We start from the raw sequence: 4,987 nt of genomic DNA, 5'->3' as shown, positions 1-4,987 counted from the left end.
AAATATGACACAATAGGAGAAGGAAGGAGGCACTAGAGCCTATCCCCCCTTAGTGACAACTTCCCGAACTCCAACCATAAATCGAAGTTTAGTGAACTTCGCCTCTGTGAGAGCCTTTGTAAAGATGTCTGCAACTTGATCATCTGTTGAACAATATTGCACTTCAAGAACACGGTCGTGAATGAGCTTTCTGATGAAGTGCATGTGCAGTTCAATGTGTTTACTGCGCTGATGTTGGACTGGATCTTTGCATAGTTGAATGGCACTTTGATTATCACACCAAAGTGTAGTCGGATGTTGCTGCTGAAAGCCAAACTCTGACAGGATCTGATGAAGCCACAAGGCTTCCTTACTAGCTTCTACGACACCACGATACTCTGCTTCTGCTGAAGAAAGAGAAATGACACCTTGTTTCTTGCAAGCCCATGTAATAGGTCCTGAACCAAGAGTGAACACATAACCTGCAGTAGACTTCCAATCATTAGGGTCACCAGCCCAATCGGAATCAGTGAAACCAACCAATAGAGGAGCTGCTTCGGCACTGTAATGAATCCCAAACTGAACTGTACCTCGAACATAATGAAGTATTCTTTTAGCTGCTTTCCAATGACTTTCATGTGGGTTTTGCATAAACCGAGCAACAAGGCCAACAGCAAAGGAAAGGTCAGGATGAGTATGGGTTAGATACAAAAGTTTTCCTACAAGTTGACGGTATAAGGTAGCATCAACTTCAGGAGAAGTACAAGTGACTGAAAGTTTGACTCTAGACTGAAAGGGAGAAGGGGCTGGCTTACAGTCTTCCATGTGAAAATAGCGTAGAATATCACAGGCATACTTGGATTGGGAAAGGGAAATACCTTCCTTGGATTGCAAGACTTGAAGACCAAGAAAATAATGTAAGTGTCCTAAGTCTGTCATTTCAAACTTCCTTTTAAGGCTAGAATTCACATGGTTTATAAGGTTGGGATCACTACCTGTCAGGATAAGATCATCAAGATAAAGAACAAGAATGATAAGAGACTTGCCCACTTCTTGGTGTAGACAGTATTGTCAGAATGACACCTAGAAAAGCCATTTTCTAAAAGAAAGTTATCCATTTTGGCATACCAAGCTCGAGGAGCTTGCTTGAGACCATAAAGGGATTTCTTAAGCCGACATACAAGGTTGGAGTCTGTTTGTATAAAGCCAATAGGTTGTTCCATATAGATTTCTTCATGCAATTCCCCATGCAAGAAGGCAAATTTAACATCCATCTGATGGACTTCCCATTTGAAAGAGGTAGCAAGGGAAAGAACAAGGCGGATAGAGTTCATTTTGGCAACAGGGGAGAAGGTTTTAGTGTAGTCAATGCCTTCAACTTGTGAAAAACCCTTAGCAACAAGACGAGCTTTATGTTTATCAACTTTCCCATCTGGTCCATAATTGGTTCTGTAAACCCATTTTCATCTAACAAGTTTTCGTCCCTTTGGTAGAGGAACAAGATCCCATGTATCATTTGCCAATAATGAATGATATTCTTCATTCATAGCTGCTTCCCAATCTGGATGGCCTGAAGCTTCTGCAAAGGTGTCAGGATCATAATTCACTGAAGTTTGAGCCAGTAAAGAAGAGGCTCTATCAAATTGAGAACGTGTACGTCGTTGATCTGTAGGATCACCGGCAAGATCACTTGCTGCATCCCGAGTAGCACGGACCCATTTTGGAAGCTGAGGAGCTGAAGGAGGATCCTGAGAAGGTGGGGGAGGATTTTCATCCTCGCTTTCATCATCTGATGAAGAAATATTTTCAAAAGTAGAAGAGATAGGGAGAGGTGGCACATCTGTCGAACTAGGCTCGTAGGCCGATATATTTTCAGCAAACTTTACATCTCTTCTAATGATAACATTTTTGGACTTAACTGGAATAAGTCTATATCCTTTGACATCTTCAGAATATCCAACAAAAATACATTTTTCACTCTTAGGTTCTAAAGCTTTATGTTTCTCATCTGGAATATGGGCCCATGCTTCACTTCCAAAAACACGAAAGTGACTTACATCTAGTTTAATTGAGCTCCATGCTTCTTCTGGAGTGATATTCTTTAAAACCTTAGTAGGAGTGCGATTTATTATGTAATTTGCACAGTTAATTGCTTCTGCCCAATAATTAAGACTAAGTCCTTTAGATTGAAGCATACAATTAGCCATTTCCTTTAAGGTGCGATTCTTCCTTTCAGCTACACCATTTTGTTGTGGAGTATATGGAACAATATGTTGCATTTGAATTCCATTCTCAGTGCAAAAGTTGATGAATTTGTTATTAACATATTCTCCGCCATTATCAGATCTTAGCTTAAGAATTTGATGTCCAGATTGTTTTTCAACAAAGGCCTTAAAGGCCAAGAACATGTTAAATACTTTACTCTTGAGTTTTAAGAAGTATACCCAAGTGCGTCTGGATAAATCATCAATGAAAGTTAAGAAATACTTGTAGCCAGAGAATGAAATAACTGGAAGTGGACCACATAAATCACTATGCACAAGCTGTAAAGGGGCTGAGGCGTGCCAAGAGGCACGTTTTTCAAAACTGTCCCGATGATGTTTTCCGAGTACACATCCGGAACAAACACCATCTCTGCAAGATACCATTGGAAGACCTGTCACCATATTTTCTTTACATAGATTCTGAAGAGAGCGATAGTTTAAGTGACCAAATTGCTCATGCCAAAGTTTGCTCACTTCATCATTATGAGCAACAAATACCGAGGGAAGATTTGATGACCCAAAGTTGTGAAACTTATACAACCTTGTAGAATCATCAGCAATGCCAGTAGCTAAAATTTGTCTAGGATCTCTTAGGTCCTTAATTACAACATCGTGAGGTGAAAATTCAACGATTTTACCTTCACCTGAATGAGTTATCTGATATACAGATAGAAGGTTGCAGGATAAGGTTGGAACACATAATACATCATTAAATTGACCATTGTCTATATGAACAGTTCCAGTCCCTACAATACTAAGAGATCTATCATCACCAACATATATATTTTTGGTGTTACAATAATTTAAAGAAGAAAACATGGCTTTGTTTTTGGCCATGTGATAAGAAGCTCCAGAATCAATGAGCCACTCATGAGAATGAGAAGAAGAAGATACATTTAGTGCATAGCCAGACCAAGATGCTTGAAAACCACATGCAGAAAGTGCTATCCTTGAAGATGAAGTTGAAGTTGAAGAGTGCTCCAAATGGATGTTGTGCTTCTTCATTGCTGCTTCCAAGGCTTCCATCTTCTTAAAGCATTTGGATTCTAAGTGGCCATCTCGATTACAAAAGTTGCAATGTCTATCAGTCTTCTTCCCTTTGTTTTTATTTGTCTTATCATTTTGTTGAAATGATTTTTAATTTTGAGGCTGAAATTGCTTAGGACCCTTGTTTGGTTTATGACCATTCCTTTTAGGATACAACTTCTTAGGATTCTTTGAATTTGGTTGCTGCTGGGTGGCTAATGCTTTCTTAGAAGAGTTTCCAAGATGAAGAAGACCAAGGTGTAAGAGTTTTTCTTGTTCTCTTATTAAAGAATCACAAAAGGAATCAAAGGAAGGGGACTTGTAGGCTTGTCCTTGAGAAATGAAGGCTTCTCTTGTAGAATGGAAGGTGGAAACAAACACAGAATAGGCTAGTCCCAACTTAGTAAATGGAATAGATAAGGTTACTATCTTCTTTCTTAACCTTAACACCTTCCAAGAGAAGTCTAAGGGTCTTGAACTTGGACAAAAAATCTTCAATGCAAGAAAAATTATTGGGGTCCAATGTAAGCAACTCATTTTCGAGTTGATGGGCTTTAAGTTCATTTTTAATTCCAAAAACTTTAGTGATTTGTTTCATTGCTTCCTCAGGAGTATCAAGTTCTGCAATATGGAATCTAAGATCTGGAGAAATAGACATCCCTATCAACCCACGTGCTTGATCTTGCCTATTTTCCCATTTAGCTGCCTTATCTTCATCTTTCGGTTTGGTTTCTTGGCCTGAGGCTATTCTGTAGAGACCTTTACTTCTAAGTAAATCCACAATGTAGGACCACCATTGGAAGTAGTTGGTGATGTCAAGAATAACTTGGCATGGAATTTCCATTTTAACAGAAACTGAAGCTATAGATGCTGAAACTAAGTGTTCCAATGGAAAGATCTCGAAAAATTAGGCTGGTTCAAAAAGAACGGCTCTGAAAACAGCTTCCGGATGAAGAAGTTATGGTTTTTTGAAGAAAAGTTGATGAAGATGCTGACGAAGTGCGGGAATGTGCGGAAACGAAAAATCCGCCCCCACAAAAAGGAGACTTGAACTCAAGACCTCTACTCTCATAAATTAGCTTTGGACCAAGTGAGCTAAACTAAAAGTTTGAGAGAGAGGGGGGGGCGTGTGTTTTTTAAGTCACTGAAGCTTTGGATTGCGTGCTTGCTTGAGAAAGCTTTTTTTCCTTACAAAACAAAAAAAAAACAAAACCCAAACACGGACATACAAACACAAACAAGCCTTACGGCTTGAGGTTAGCTTTACCCGGAAACTAAATATTTTCCTCAATGTTTCTGATTTTCCGAGATTACACTAAGGCGCAACAGAAAAGAGCATACGCATGAGAAAAATCCTTCCTCTCTGTTTCTGATTTGCCCAAATCGCACAGAGTCGCAGGGCAAAGAGCATACGCAGAAATGAAAGGTATAGATCCAGTAATAAAAAAAAGCTAAATAAACCGAAATAATAAACAGAGAGAAAATAACTAGAAACTACAAATAAACACTGTATACCTTTAGATCTTAAAAATGACGTAGCTAGGGCTACCAAAAACCTTTTTGCATGAAACGAAAGGGGTTACTCACTGAAACAGATGCTCCTAACACAACAGAGCAGTCCTCTCAGCCTGAAAGCAGTCAGAAACAGTAGATCTAGGAAACGGTAATCAGATGCAGTTCTACCGGCTTCAGATTTGGATCACCAACGGACGCAGCCC

Source organism: Pinus tabuliformis, chromosome 7 (genome assembly GCF_031772625.1).
Source record: "Pinus tabuliformis cultivar Carrire ecotype Pingquan chromosome 7, CPIR1, whole genome shotgun sequence".
Taxonomy (NCBI): domain Eukaryota; kingdom Viridiplantae; phylum Streptophyta; class Pinopsida; order Pinales; family Pinaceae; genus Pinus; species Pinus tabuliformis.
The sequence above is the reverse complement of the archived record's forward strand: the minus strand, read 5'-3'. Positions refer to the sequence as shown.